The following is a 13,771-nucleotide window of genomic DNA, read 5'->3' on the forward strand; positions in this document are numbered from 1 at the left end:
GGCAAGCTAGCTTAATATGTACAGTAAACTAACAAACAAGTACTGTACTCATAAGAACAGGCAATGAAGAAGCAGAGCGGATACTTTTCCAGAAATTTGAGTTTTGTTCTAAATTTCCCCCCATTCTATCTGTGGTCTTCTCTTGTACCTGGCCATAGGGTTGGTAATGCAGTTGAGCTCTAGTTCATTTTCCTGGTCACAGGTTAGAGTCATAGATCTTCTTATTTAATTCTGTAATAATTCAGTGGTTCTCAGTGGGACCCAGGGAACACTCGAAAAGCCTAGAGACAATTTTGACTGTCACAATCAGGAAGGATATGGGCTGTGCTGCTGGCACCAGTAGGTGGAGGCCAGGGTGCTGCTAACATCCTCCCATGCACAGGACAGTCTCTGCAACCAAGCATTATCCACCACAAATGCCAACAGGGCTGAGGCTGAGAAACCTCAGGGTAATCCTATGAGGAATAACTCTTATCTACAGTTTACTGAAGTTTAGGGTCAATTTACTCATCTAATGCCCCAGAGCTTAATATTTCAACCCACATGGTAACATCAGCAGCTGGGTCTGGAGTCCTTAGTCTCCCAGCTTCCTTAGGCCAGGCTCAGGAGGAGCCACTGACTGGTTTAAGTAGGGAAGTCACAAGGACAGATTTCTGTTTTAGAGAGATTACTCTGGCATCTTGAATGGAGGAAGGACTGGAGGCTGGAGGGGGAAACTCGACGGGGGAGGAGTGGTGGCCAGACGCAGAGTGAGGAACAAGGTTGAGGCTGCTGAGACCAGGAAGCGGGGTTCTTCCACTCTTGCTAGATGTAGAACAGATAGCCTTGCCTTATCCTGCACCAGTCAGCCTGGTTAAAGTAGGAACCCTTGAATCTAACCCCAAAGGATCAAGATTTCCCAGGACAGCCTTGAGTGAGGGTCTCAGGATGATTCTTGTCACCAGCTAAGAGTGGGAGATACTGCGTTGTCTACTGGGCACCTTGTGAGGCCCAAGACATTGGTTTGATTACATTGGACCCATAACCTGGGAAGACCAATCACTCAGAAGGGACATAGCATTGGGTAGAGAGCAGAGGCTCAGTGAAAATGATGGCAGCTCTCCGTGAGAGGGAGTCACTTGACAGCTGCAACAGTGACCTCAGTGTAACAAGGCTTGTGAAGGTGTGCCAGGGCTGCCAATGCTTCATTCTGTGGTACAGAAGGGGGCCCAGAGTCTGAGTTGACTAGGCAGCAAATAGCAGCAATGCCCAAACTCTCTCTTCGAGGCTGGATGGAGAAGGGCCAGCCTGAGTCCCACATAGGTGCTCTGTTGTTGTTATGTGCCGTTGAATAAGAACCAACTCACAGTCGACCCTCCACTGGGTTTTCAGAGGCTGGCAATTGCACAGGAGGAGACTGCTCACAGAGCAACTGGTGGATTTGAACCATGTGCCTTTGTATTGACAGTGCAAATGCCAGTGCAATTCTTCACCACTAGGCCATAAGAGTCCCTCATAGATGCTCTTTTGTTGTTGTTGTGTGTACCATTAATTCAGAACCGGCCCCAAACTGACCCTCCAGGAAGCTTCAAGAGGCAGTTAATGGCACAGGGAGGAGACTGTCCATCCTTCTCCTGTGAAGTAGCTGGTGAATTTGAACTGTGTGCCTTTGGGCTTGCAGCACAGATTCTTACCATTGGACTACCAGAGCTCCCTAGATGCTCCAGGTGCTGGAAATACTGACATGAATAAACAGACAACAAACACCTAAATAAGTCAAATGCATAGTAGGTAAAATAACGTTATGTATTTTGGGGAAAAAAGAAAGTAAAGGAGGGTGGGCTAGAAAAGAAGGGACTGCAGTTTTGAATATGGAGTCAGAAGACCTGTGACATACACATGCTCCTAAAAACAGTATCTTCGTTAGTCCTCTTCACTCACTCACTCACTCACTCACTCACTTACTCACTGACTCACAGCTGCACCTCTGCTTCCAACTCATAACAGAGAATAGACCTGCCCCACAGGACGTCTGGGAGAAAGCTGGGAGGAGACTGCTGTTTCTTTCACCCATGTAGCTGCTGATAGATTCACACTGCAGACCTTGGAGGGAGGAACTCAATGCTTAAACCATTGCTTCACCAGGGATCTGTGATCTGTTCATTGTTGTTGTTATTGCTAGGTGCCAGTAAGGTGGCTACAGCTGTCGAATTCCCTGAAACAATAGAGTAGAGCAGTGCGTGATTCTACAGCATCCCCACAGTCACTGTTGCGTTTGAGCTCACTGTGACAAGTCATTTCATCAAGACTTCCTTCTTTTCACTCACCCTTTGCCCTACAAAGCACAATGTCCTTCTTCAGGGATTGACCTTTCCTGATAATATACTCAAGTGATGTCCCCATGGTCAAAGATAACGCCTTCCTGCCTTTAGTGGGTGTTCACTCAATTAATAAATCATTTTGAGAACTGAAGACTCTCCAAACCGAACTGATTTGACTCAGGCTGGGGAAGTAAGAGAGGAGAAGAGGGTGAAAGAACAGGATAAGAGAACTGAGGTCACCCTTGAACTTGAGTATGTGATGCCTAAGAAATGGGAGGAGCCCCAGAGAGATTTGCTGGGAGAGGGGATTTTGACAAGCAAAGTGAGGGATGATGCCTGTCTGAGTTTCGTAGGACTGCCCTAACAAAAACCACAAAGTGGGCGGCGTGAAGGGACATAAATGAATTTTCTTGCAGTTCTGGGGCCTGGAATTCCTAATGTGGGTGTCTGCCATGTCTTCTGAGGACTCTGAGAGGGAAACTGTTTCATGCCTCTCTCTTCGCTTCTGGGGGCTGCTGGCGAGCTTTGACCTTCACTCAATGCCCGTGGGTGTCTTCACGGTGCATCTTGCTGTGTGTGAATCTGTTTCCGTGTTTGCTCTTTTTGTCTATAAAATACCACTTAGAATTAAATGATAGGGATTAGAACTACCCTGGCATAAAGTTGTAATCTGGTAACATCTGCAGAGAGAGAAAAAAAAAAACCAAACAACAAACCAGCCCATGTTGCTAAGCAAGGTCACGTCCAAGTCCAGTGGCATCATCTGTCAGAGCTGTCCTGCTAACCCAATGGCAGAGCCTCTCTGACAGTTTGAACCCACCCGCTGCTTCGCAGGAAAAAGATGAGCAATCCCCAATACCGTTTCCAGCCTCAGAGGGTCAGCTCTGAGTTGGTTCCAACTCAAAGGAAATGAGTTTAAGTTTTGGTTTGGTTTGGTTTGGTTTGGTTGAGGAAGAGGAGGGTAGGTCACCTCTCACTCCATAAAAACCACACATCTATTCTAGGTCATGTCTAAAGTCCTGGCACAGTTTTCACGCGGTTTCTCTTTCACCCTCCAAGTGTTCCATTTGTGATGTAAGTTGTTAAGAGGACAAAAAAAGAAAGAGAGAAAGATGGGAGAGACAGAGATGAGAGAGATCGAGAGAGAAATGATAGTGAGACAGAGAGAGGAGAGAGACAGAGAAAGACAAAGAGGAGAGAAGCCAGAAAGACCAAGAAGAGTAAAAGAGAGATACACATGAATTCCTTGGTAGGGAAGATTCTGTCCCTAGGAACTGTGAGCCAAGCCTTACAGGAGTGGGGCGTCAGGAGGAGATTGCAGATGGAAATTGACAAGCTTGAAGGACAATATTAAGACTATGACTTGGTGTCAGCCTCAGCGTGGAAAGCTGTGATCCACTCTGGATCTGGCGGCAAGCAGAGCACACGTTTCCACGTCTTTTCAAGGGGGAATCTCATAATTCAGTACGAGACATTTCATTTAAGTGGGTACAACAGCCTACCTGATGGAATGATATTTATCTTCCTAAGAAAGAAAACACGTGGCAAAGTGTTGTCTACGGTGGCGGCTGCTCCTCTCTCTGAAGTCCCCTGTGGCCTCCAGGGAGGGAGGACCCCTTTTCTTGGCCCCCTCGCTCTGGTTCAGGGATTCCAGGGCCTCGGTCTCTCCCTGAGCCAGACGACTGGCGCCAGCGCGCCCCCTTGTGACCATCTTTGGGAAGCTCACCCTCAGCGGAGGCAAAATCTGTGATTCAATTGGATTAAATTAGAGACTCTGAAATTGACTGAGGCTTGATCTTGAGCACTTCAGGGAACTATAAAACAACAACAAAAAAAAACAGGTTAGGCTCATAGGGCAGGAATGGAAGACAGATAAATGCAAAGAAGGTGTTAAGAGTTAACTATTGGAGCCAGGCTGTCTAAATCACATCCATCTTCACCATCAGGGCTTTGAGCCAGTCTTTAAACTTTCTAAATGATGATGATGGTGTGGATCTCCTAAGGGTACTTGGAGGCAACAGAGACAGTATTCAATGCATCTCGCACAGTTGGAAATACTGAACATGAGTATCCAGTGTTAACTCTTTTATAATTTTTAGTATATTATTTGGTGATTTCTCATTATTTTTTTACTTCTTGCAGAGGTCACTCATTATATATTTCAAAGGATTTGGGATCACATTCTTTCTTTCCTTACTCCATCCTTTATTGCTTTATTTGTTGTTGTTAGGTGCTGTCAAATTGTTTACAGCTCAGAGTGACAATAGGTCAAAACATTGCCAGATCCTGTGCCAGTCTCACAACCCTGATTGGCTTGAACCCATGGTTCTAGTCACCGTGCCAACCCACCTTGTTGAGAGTCTTCTTTGTTGCTGCTCCTCCATTTCACCAAGCATGATGTACTTCTTCAAGGACTGGCACCTGCTGGTAACATACCTGAAGTCTGAGAACCAAAGTCGAGCCATGCTTGCTTCTAAAGATCACTCTGGCTGCACTTTCTCCAAGAACGATTGTTTATTCTTTTTGTAGTCCATGGTGTATTCCATATTCTTTGCCAATGTTACAATTTAGAAGCATCAATTATTCTTTAATCTTCCTTACTTATTGTCCAACTTGGGGCACTTTAGTCCTTGAAATGACATCTTGCCTCTCTAGCATTTTAAGAGTCCTTAAGAGCTGACATGTTCAGTGTAGCATTGTTTGGCTTCCAGCCTGCTTCTACCCTGAATGTTGATTGTGGATCTAAGTAAAAAGAGACATGAGATATATCAAGGGATAACTTGAGACATTAAGCTTAATGTTATTGTTGTTTAGGTTCCTTTGAGTCTAGAACAATTCATAGTGACCCTATGAGTAACCTGAACCCTGTCCTGTGCCATTCTCATCATCTCTGACAGAGTAACCTGAACCCTGTCCTGTGCCATTCTCATCATCTCTGACACTTAATGTTATTACTTATCTCCAAAGTACCAAAGAACAAGAACGCTGATTTAAAGACTAGAAGGGCACCTGATTCAAGCCACAATATTTCCAATCTGGTCCTATACATCTGAAAGTATGACAATGAATAAGAATGAAAGAAGAAGAATTCATGTTTCTGAGTTGTGGTGTTGGAAAAGGGTACTGAGTATCCCATGGATGGCCAAAAAAGAACAAACAAGTCTGCCTGGAAGTAAGTGTAAACAGGGTGTTCCTGTGAGACAAAGATAATAAAACTTTGTCTCACATACCTTGAGTATGTTGTCAAGGAGTCCTTGGAAAAGAACATCAAGCAGGGCAAAGTGGAGGGTCAAAGAAAGAAATACCTTCAACAAGACGAATTGACACAGTGACTGTCACAATCAGTTTGAGCTTGCTGGAGTTGGTGAGGATGGTGCAGGATTGCGCAGAGTTTAGATCGTTGTTGATATGAGTTACAGTCGACTCAATGACATCTGACGATAATATTATTACTTTTGGTGAAAGAAAATAAAGGCAGAGAAGGAAAATCAAGTAAGAAAGGTTACATAGATAACTAGAACAAACTCATTTTTTCACTCTTTCTTACCTCACTCACAGTTGTTGTTGTCGTTGTTTTGTGCCCTTGAGCCATCTGCCACTCATAGCTACCCTGTGCACAACAGCCCTAAACCCTGCTCTATCCCTTGTCAATCTTATTGTCTCCGACACACCTATCCTCATTACTGCAGTCACTGAATCAATCCATCTCATCAAGGGTCTCTCTCTACTGTGCTGTCCCTTCACCCTTCCAAGTATGACATCCCTCGCCAAGGACTGATCTTGCCTTGCAACATGTTCAAAGTATGTCAGATGAAGCTTCAGAATCCTTGCCTCCAGTAGGAGGCCAATAAGTTGTATTATTTTGACATATAATTTCATAATATAAAGATGCATCAGTATCAAACACTATTTTCCTTTATTTTACGGATAATGTTGATTGTGAAATGGGCTGATCTCACACTGGCCTCACCAATTTAAAAAGGGTTAACTGAGAAAATATGGCTTCATTTCATTATTAAAGGGAGGCTCAGAAACAGATGGATGGTAATTTGACTTTGGACATAAACGTCTGTGGTATATAGTGGAGATTCTCAACTTGAACTCTTTGTTCAATGTTTCTGTCCTGACTGACAGTACAGCATCGAAGCCACCATATGCCATCTTTTTTTTTTAAATTTTGTTCATTTTTTAAATTTTTTAGATTTTTTAAAATTAAATTTTATTAATTTTAATGAACTTTTATTTACAGAGATTTGAATTTCCATTCATTCATTGTTGCACTATTTTTTCCTACCCTCCCCCCCACTTCATTCCTCTTTTTTTCCCCTCTTGAAAGTCTGTTTTCATTGTCTCATTGCCACAGTGCTTGTCAAGGCCAGTTCTGATTAATCTCCTTTGTCAGTGTGTCCTTTGCCATTCCCTATCACTCCTCCCTGAGAGAGACTTCACCCTGATTCATAAGGAAAAGAGGACGGCGTATTCTCTTAGCTACTTCCTGCTGAAAAGGGACGCTGTAGGTTTCAGGGTGAAGATCTTCTCTTACTACTCTAAAGGGCCCCTTTGGCAATAGGAAACACTATTAGTAGACTATTATGGAGATTGATTTTGGAATTTAGATGCACTGTTATCAATTGTGTTTAGCCACACATGTTCATATCCTTGAAGATGTATCATGGAACTTTTGGAGCCTAGAAGACACAAATTTAACTAACAAGTTAAAAGTACATGAGTCAAAAGTTAAAAAGCAATAATATTCCAAGTAGAGGTTCTAATAGTGGCACAAATCAAGTTACAGAGGGAAGGTAGTTCTTAAAATAAAAGGCCTATTGACTAGCACTTTATCTATTATAGTATAAAGGTTAGGAACTACAAGATGTAGAGGCTCAACTATGTCATTTATTGTTCTTAAGTCCTGGAGCAAATTCCATCTACCACTGGGTTGTTTTACATCTCGGAAGTCCACATGCAAGGCAGAGCTGAAGTAAGGAACTGCTTATGAGGTTTTCCGTCAATTCCAACAACTAAGAAATAGTGAGCAGAGTTGGGACCTCAGAAGGCTTTTAGGACCAAATAGTAGGCTCTTGTGTCCAGGAGAAAAAGAACATAGTTACCAGTAATGTTAATGCTCACCCACAGCTCTTCTGGGAGGATCTAAATCGTTGAAGCAACCTCCTTTGTTTCCAGCTGGGAGCTGGGGCCTGTCAGTCCTGTCAGCCATGAGGACCTGATGTGGGCCACCCTTGGCCAAGTGTCCTTCAGATCCACACTTAAAGCAAGTGAGTGGGAGCTTCCTCTCTACTCCCTTGCCTATCTGTGACTCTTGTCTGTGACACTGTCTACTGAAGTGGCCCAGCTTTCCACAGTGGAAGCAATTCTGACCTCCTTTATTACCTTTGGGTGGCACTGTTTATGAGTAAGACTTCCTTTTCCTGACACAAGCCCTAAACTGGCAGCAATAGCTGCCCCAATAATTTGGCCATTCTCTGGTCTTTTCGCTTCCCGCTAGATCCCAGTTGTTAAAAGAGAGGAAAATTTAAACAAATATATAACAAATAATTTTGACCATTATAATCTTTTAAGCTTAAAGCTAGAAATGTTAACAATATGATCATTTCCAATCCAGAGATACATGTTCCAATGCAGTTCCTATTTTCCAAAAGTGGTTTTGGTAAGGAGAATATTGTAAATGTGGATACAGTCCCACTATTCCTCCTCCATGCCACGATATAGTGTTATTAGCATAAGCAGTCAGCAGCCCAACATGTTATGTAACACAACCAGCGCTCTTTAAAAATCAAAGGTTCCCCAGGCAAGCAAAATCGTCTTGGCTAAGGACCATTTTTCAATAATATACTTTTCCTTTTTTCTGTGCAGCAACTAAGTCACATCACAGGGAAGTGAGAGTCCAAGCACATCACTGTAAGGCCAGGGTTCTGGAATGGCATGCAGGCCCCTCCTCCCACAAACACAGTCCAGCCTGTGATGTGGGAAAGGTCCCCAGGACCCCTGCATAGCTGGAATTTCCAGCAAAGGAAGTGGGAATTGAAAGCTGTTCCCAGGATCTGCAAATCTGCTGTGTGTAGAAATGCTGCAGCCATCTTTGGAATCACACTAGAACCTGCTGAGTTTAGTCAGTTGTCAACTTTACGCATTATAAAAGGAATAGTAGAATCTCAAAGGGAGATTGCTTTTTCCCCCCCAAGCACCACAAAAATCTCATCTTCTGTGTACTCTTTTAGCTTTTATATTTTGCAGTTTTCTTCTAGGATTTCCTCATTAGGGATGAGTCAGGGACTAAATCTGGTTGGCTGCCTGTTTTTATAAATAAAACTTTATTGATGCATAATCATTTACATATTACCCATAGATGCTGCAATTACAGTAAATTCGTTTCCCAGGACATCAGCCGCGTTTCTCAGAAAAAGCCAACTTCCTGAGGAAGTGTTTCATTTAATGAAATCCCAAAGTGGTGGTTGCTGTCTTAAGGAATAAACCTGTTGCTGACCAGTCCATCTCACTTCTGATGGCCCTGTAGGGCTGCGCAGAGGTGATCCTTCAGGGTTCCCAGCGTGCAAGTCTTTACGGAAGCAGACTGCTGCATCTACTCCCCACAGAACACGGGTGGTTTAGAACCCTAAGACTTTAGTTTGGCAGTCGAACACTTTAACCGCTGTGCCACTGGAGCTCCTTTTCTGGAGAAAGGCTCTTTAGCTCTAGCCAGTGGCTGCACCTTTTTCACTGGCCCGACCTGCAGGCAGACACCGCCCCCTGCTCCTCCAGCACCCAGGGGGTTTACAGGCCAGGAAGGAGATGTTGTGGGTGTTCGCCTGGCTGTGCCCGGGAGCAACGCGCAGGGTACCTAAAGCCACGGGCTTTCCACGAAGGAATGCGTAGGGCAGACATATGGTTCTTATAACTGACAAGACATTCTGATTCATTAGAACCACCGGAACTGTGGGAAGCGAAGGAGACGCGGCTGGAGGCGGGCTCCGGGCAGCGCCCTACCGGCCAGGGAGTCTCCCCGGGCCGTCGGTCTGCTCTGTCTGTGCCTTTGCGCAGATCGAGAGGAGGGCGTGAAACTCTCAGTGCCTGAGCGCGGGGACCCTGGGCCGGGCGAGTCCCTGCTCCCCTCTGCCAACCCTTGTCTGTCGACAGTCAAATTGTTCTTTAAGCACCACTTTTCTTTTAATCAGCCTGTTCTTCACCAGGGCTGCTTTAATTAAGGGCCCGCTGTCAACACAAAACACATGTTCTGAAGGCTTACTTTGGTTACTAATGATTCCCGGGATTATTAAGTCTGGAAGGAATTTCCAGCTCGAGTTTGCTTGGCCTCTCCTCCCTCCCCCACCCCTGAAGCCCCCCTTTCGTCTTGCATCTCAGCTTTCATCCTCCTTCCTGGGCATGATGCTCTTTAGGAAAGGGACCCAGACGGACAATGGGTTCAAGACAGCCTCCAATCACCTCGCTTTCCTGGAGACCGCGCACCCTTTCAAAACCAGGTGGATAATTCGGTGCTCTTTCAAACGACATTAAAAAAAAAAAATATTTATACTTACATAAACCCACAGCCATCACTGGAGAAGACTGTCCATCTTTTGTTCTTAAAGCAGCTGATAGATTCAAACCTTTGATTAGCAGTCCGGTGTGGTGCTTGCTAAAACATCAAGGAAGCTCTTTTCTCCCGTTCCTTTTCTTTAGATGTATTTACCCTTTCCTTAGAGGTATTTATGAGTAATTAATGGTCTGTTCTACACTCAGTCCCTGACTTGTTTTAACTGCTGATATTGAACTTCTCTCCTGACTTTGACCACAGATGTAGTGAATTTGACTCCTGTGTGGTTCATCAAGTGAGGTCCACATGTATAGTAGTCATTAATGTTTTTTAAAATAAGTATTTGCAAAATTCTATCAGTTGATCTTCAGCAACATTTCTGTCCCCAAGGCCATAATTTTTAACTACTAGTCATTATTGTTTCCAACTTCCTCATCCAATTATTATTAATACATCTTGATTGCATATTCAGTTAATTTCAGACTGAAAAAGTTGGTAGAAATCCTGAATTTCTCCATTTAGGTTTAATGGTTGGTGTGTATATTTGAATAATATTTGTATTAGCAGGACTTCTTTCTATGAGTATACATGGTATCCTATCACTAATAGCATTGTACTTAAAACAATTCTATCACTCAAGTCCAAGTTCAAATTGAAGTAGACTAAAATAAAAACAGGTCTTTGAGAACCAAAATATGACCTTGAGCCTATCTCAACTTAATTTTAAAACAACCTCAAGATTAAATTTGGATTGAACACTAATGACTGAAGAACAGGTGAATTGTGGGAGGACATTAACAGCATTATCTGTGAAGTATGCAGTTCATTACAAAGAAAAAAGAGAAAAGACCAAAATCGATGTCAAAAGAGACTTTAAAATTTGCACTGGAGGAAAAGAAACCAAAAACAAAGGGAAGAACTGCTGAAGAGGGCTGAAGAAGAGATTTTAAAGAGCAGCTCAAGAAGACAAAGCCAAGAATTATAATGAAAGTGTTGAAATTAGAAAATGAAGAAGTGAGACTGCACCCGCATTTCTCAAGTTGAAAGGACTGAAAAACAAACTGGAGTTGCAATACTGAAGGATCTTATGAGCAAAATATTGAGTGATGCAGGAAGCATCAAAAGAAGAAAAAGAGTCCTTGTACCAAAAAGATGTGGTCAACATTGAGCCATTTCAGGAAGTAGTATATGATCAAGAACCAATGGTAATGAAGGAAGCAATATGAGGTACACTGAAGGCACTGGTTAAAAAAAAAAAAAAGATAAGGCCCCAGGAGTTGGTGGGATATCAATTGGGATGTTTCAGGAAGTGATGTTGCCCTGGATGTGCTCTCCTGTTTAAGCCAAGAAATTTGGAAGACTGGGCCAACTGGCTAAAAAAATACTCGTTTTACTTAAAAAATATTTTAAAAAGTTATCAAATTGAGTGCAGAGATTATTGAACAATCTCATAAATAACCACATGCAGGAAAAATCTTGCTGAAGATTATTTTAAAAATGGCTGGAAGAGTATTTTGACAGAGGACTGTTGGAAATTCAAGCTGCATTAAGAAGAGGTATGGAACCATTGCTGATGTCAAATGGATACTGAATGAAATGAAAAATACTGGAAAGATGTTTACTTGTATTTTATTGAATACAGGAAAGCATTTGAATGTGTAGGCCATAGCAAATTATGGATAACATTGAGAAGAATGGAAATGTCAGAACACTTAATTGTTCTTATATGGAAACTACATGAACCAAGATATTATCTATCAAGATTCAGAATTCTTATTAGAATAGTGGGACTGCATGGTTTAAAATCAGGAAAGTTATGCATCAGAGTTGAATTCTTTCTCCCTATCTATTCAATACATATGCTGAGCAAATTATTCAAGAAGTTGCATTAAAAGAGTATGGCATCAGGTTTAAAGGAAGATTCATCAACAACCTGTATTATGCAGATGACACAACTTTGCTTGCAGAAAGCGAAGCTTGACTTGATATGTTTTCTATGGAAGATTAAAGACTATAGCCTTCAATGTGGATTACATGTCAATAACAATAAAACAAAAATCATCATCACCAGACTAATAAGCAACATCATGACAGATGGAGAAAAGATTGAAGCTGTGAATAATTTCATTTTACTTAGATTCATAATGAACACCTATAATAGTGTTGTTGTTGTTGTTGTTGCTAAGTACTGTCAAATTGAGTATGACCCATAGTGACACTATGAACAGGAGATCTGAACCCTAATCTATCCTGTGCCATCCTCATACCTCTTGACACACTAGAGTCCATTGAGGCAGTCACCATGTCAATCTACCTGGTCCAGGTCTTCCTCTCCTTCGCTGACCCTCCACCTTTCTAAGCATCATGTCCTTCTCCAAGTAATAGTCCCTCCTAGCAACATGCCTGAAGTAGGTGAGGAGAAGCTTTATCATCCTTGTCTCCAAAGAGCACTCTCACTGCACCATCTCCAAGATGTATTTGTTTGTTATTTTGCCCATCCATGGGGTGTTCAGTGCTCTTACTACAACCACAACTCAAAGGCATCAATTCTTTTTCTGTCATCATTATTAATTTTTCAGCTCTCGGATGCATAGCAAGTGATAAGAAAGATCATGGCAGAAATCAGATATATTTCTTATTTTTCCCAAAGGTGCGTCTGATACAGGATATGGTCTTTGCAATCACTTGTTATGCATCAGAGAGTTGGACAATGACTAGGGAGGATAGAAGGAGAATTGACACCTTTGAGCTGTGGTGCTGGAAAAGAGTACTGAATGTACCCTGGACTGCCAAGAAAACAAACAGATTCATCCTGGAGAGGGTTAAACCAGGCTGCTCCTTGGAGGCAAGGATTCTGGGGCTTCGTCTGACATACTTTGGACATTTTGTAAGGAGGGAGAGGTCTTGGAGAAGGACATCATGCTTGGGCGTGTGGAGGGACAGCACAGAAGGGGAAGACCCTCTCTGAGGTGGATTGATTCGGTGACTGGGGTAATCAAGATGGGTGTGTCAGAGGCAATGAGATTGGCACAGGATAGAGCAGGGTTTAGGGTTGTTGAGCATAGAGTCGCTATGAGTCGCAAGCAACTCAATGGCACATAACAACTACAACAACAGTATTAGTTAAGAAATTTAAAGAGTGCATTGTAGTGGGAAAATCTGCTGTAAAGAACCTCTTTAAAATGTTAAAGAGTAAGGTTGTCAATTTAAAGAATATGGTGGACCTGATCCATGCTGTGATATTTTCAGTTGCTTTGTATGTATATGAAAGTTTGCCATGAATAAGGAAAACTGAAGAAGAATCTATGTCTTTGAACACTGATGTTGGCAAAGAGTCCTGAATATCTTATGGATTCCAAAAGGACAGGCAAACTTGTCTTGGAGGAAGTGCTACCAAGGAGAGTGAAAACTCATCTCACTTATTTTATGCATATTGTCAGAAGGCTCCAATCCCTGGAAAAAGACAAGATGCTGGAAAACTAGAAGGTCAGGGAAAAAGAAGACCCTCAAATGAGATGATTGACACAATGCATTAGGCAATGGGTTGTGCACAGTGGCAATCCTGAGGATGGCACCGAATAGGACAAGGTTTCCGTTTGTTGTTCATGGTGTTCCTACAAGTTGTGGTTTGTTCGATGGTATCTGACAACTACAACACGGTGGCCATACGTATAATAGAACACAATGTTGCCCTGTCCTGCAACATCTCTACCATCACCAGCATGTTTGAGTCCGTCACAATAGCTGTTGGCTGATCCATCTTTAAGGATCTCTCTCACTCTTTCTGGTATTCTCCTGCACCAAACATGATATCCTCTTCCAGTGACTGATCTCTCATGATGACATATTCAAAGGCAAGTAAATTGGCCATTGTTCTGTTGTGATCCATAATGTTTTCTTTGCCTGGTTTTTGGAAGCA

The sequence above is a fragment of the Elephantulus edwardii genome, unplaced genomic scaffold (assembly GCF_000299155.1).
Source record: "Elephantulus edwardii isolate Elephantulus edwardi_28Jun2011 unplaced genomic scaffold, EleEdw1.0 scaffold00033, whole genome shotgun sequence".
Classification (NCBI taxonomy): Eukaryota; Metazoa; Chordata; class Mammalia; order Macroscelidea; family Macroscelididae; genus Elephantulus; species Elephantulus edwardii.